The sequence below is a fragment of the Coptis chinensis genome, unplaced genomic scaffold (assembly GCF_015680905.1).
Source record: "Coptis chinensis isolate HL-2020 unplaced genomic scaffold, ASM1568090v1 utg6399_pilon_pilon, whole genome shotgun sequence".
Taxonomy (NCBI): domain Eukaryota; kingdom Viridiplantae; phylum Streptophyta; class Magnoliopsida; order Ranunculales; family Ranunculaceae; genus Coptis; species Coptis chinensis.
Window position 1 is genome coordinate 98875 of NW_028238176.1, and position 2451 is coordinate 101325.

Sequence of the window (2451 nt, forward strand, 5' to 3'; positions counted from 1 at the left end):
AACTACATTTTGGTAAAATTATGACATACTTTACGTGCTGCTCAAACCTTTTGAAACTTAACCTCTTGTACTCTAAGAAAATTTAGTTAGTTTATTTTGGTCACATCACCTATGTATATAACAAACACAATACACCCTTTCTTATATGTGAGTAGAGTGATCCTGGTGTCTCATATTGTAATTAGAAAACAAAAATGGAGGAGAAGCGTGCTATATAGTAAAAGTTACAAAGAAAAAGATCTAATGAAACCCAATAAAACCAGCAGAAAACAGCTAACCTTGCAGCCTTCTCCACTGTGCGGCTTCACGCATCACTTTTAGCTCAGCCTAGAGCATCCAAGAAATTGTCAAACAAAATAATTAAACTAAAGAACGGAATAACATAACAATATATACTTTGAAGGGATCTTGCATTTGATGATAAGGTGCTATAGGCCCTACTTCCATCGCTTTAGTTTTAATTTTTAAAGAATATTTAATATAAGTAACACCACTTCCCTCACAGACCAGTAATACCTCTATGTAGCGGAAGAACTATGAGAATACTCATAAGACCTAGTAAACAGCCGGGGCTTGGCTAAATTAATAGAAAAGATTCAGCTACAAAACTAAGTCATATACATATGCTCAGTAACAATAGAGATCCCATGGAACGACACAGAGTGCACAAACACATCGGTTTTCTATGGGGATTGTCACAGCTTTAGTAATGCTGATATCTTGTAACTGATGATGGAGAAAAGTGGAAGACAAAATGTCTCACAAATTGAGTACAACCACAAGCAAGATCTGCATACAAGTTTGACGACTGATATCACCTACATTGTTTTTCTTTATGTCAAAGATGTTTCTCTTACCAAAAATTCATGCCACATGGATCTGCTGCCTGAAAGGTTCCCAATTTTTTTAGCCCAAAATCTGATCCCTGCACGTCATATCAACTTTCTGCAGAAAATGATGGCGAGAGCGGAGGACGTCAAGTTGGTCTCTTTACTCCAGACCACAGTTTACTGCAAGAGATTTTATTTTTCAATCTTAACAAGGCGACTAAGCTAGAGAACCGGCAATTTGACTAGCCGAGATAATCAGGATCAAGCACTTCCGAAACAGCCCATATTTTGGACGCAAGGTTCCTCACTAGATGGAAACTTACACAAATGATTTACAATGACGTGAAGCCGATAACTCCAAAACAGCTCTAGTATTTTTTTTTTTTTTTCAACTGCCAGAAATTTGTAGCTATTTACACGAGCAAAATGCCAAGAAGCATGGTGCAAGGCCACGATTAAAACCTTGCAGTTGTCGTCTGGATGCTTGTCATGGAGGAATTTGAACTACTCCAGCCTCACCATTTCCACTGTAAGCAGAAACATTTACTGATAAAGCACCTGGCACGTTTCCTCCAAGAAGTTTGGGAAAACAATTTATCACGTATATAATGCTCATTTAGATGGGACTTGCTCTTGATGCCTGCAAAATGTCAAGTTAGGTCAGTTTGTGCTTCAAACATAACTAATTAACTAGAATAACTAAGTCGGGGCCGCGCGCTAAAGCTAACATGTAAAACCTGATTCTGGGAGGAAGTCGCAGAAGTCCAGCGCTGAGAATTATGCATCGCCACTGTTGTGTCACTCATGAAGGTCACTATGTTCGATTGTCTTTCACTATCAACTGCAACTGCAGGAGGCAATTCCCTCATAATCCATAACACATAAGCTGAGGGTACGGATGAACCTGGTGAACATCACAAAGATGGAACCTTAGATTCATAGAAATTTCTAAAAGTTTTTTGTTATCAGGTACACGTTCTTTGCTGAAGGAATTTTGATCATTCATTTAAACAAAAATGAAGACGTGAAAGAAAAACAACGTACCTATGAAGTAATACAAAAAAACCAGAATCGACGTTAGTATTCCATTCACATCACTTGGATGCCAATGGTACAGAAGCTGCAATTAAGAAAACAACTTAGAGAGGGTATATGCATGCCAAGCTTAAAAACTGTAAGATAATCAAGATTGTCAGACCTCCAAAAGGCTTGTAACATTCAAGGGTCAACAAAGAACTTAAAATAAAAGACAGTAACGGACCAAGGGTGAAGGAATTAGGAGATAACAATAATGAAGGGATTCATTCACTTTGGTCGCTGTGGGGAGGAGTTGAGAGATATCCCACTCAAGCACTTCCTATTCAGATGGGAGATTATTATAGGTGGCTGAATGGAATCGAGGTATTATCGTATAAATGGTTGTTTTAGTTGCCATTTTCTTTCTCCTTTCAATCTTTATACTGTAGGTCACCTCATCGGATAAATTTTTCAAACGAAAAAAGATTTGGTCACACAAACAGCTCCAGCAAATAAACGAAACTAAAAGTTAAATGTACAGAAGACGACATTTGCTCACCATAAACGGCTAAGGCTCCAGACATCGCTCAGCAGCACATTGGGC

At 38.2% G+C, this 2451-nt stretch overlaps 1 long non-coding RNA gene across 2 annotated transcripts; it reads right to left on the bottom strand.

Moving 5' to 3' along the window:
• Positions 1–1071: 1071 nt before the first annotated feature.
• LOC147472913 (uncharacterized) lies at positions 1072–2451 on the bottom strand. 2 transcript variants are annotated; one of them, XR_015210647.1, is made up of 4 exons: positions 2407–2451; positions 1875–1950; positions 1568–1734; positions 1072–1470 (listed from the first exon to the last, which is right to left on the bottom strand). It is a non-coding gene; the product is annotated as an uncharacterized LOC147472913 (long non-coding RNA). The 2 variants fall into 2 exon arrangements; XR_015210648.1 differs by lacking the exon at positions 2407–2451 and adding an exon at positions 2029–2357.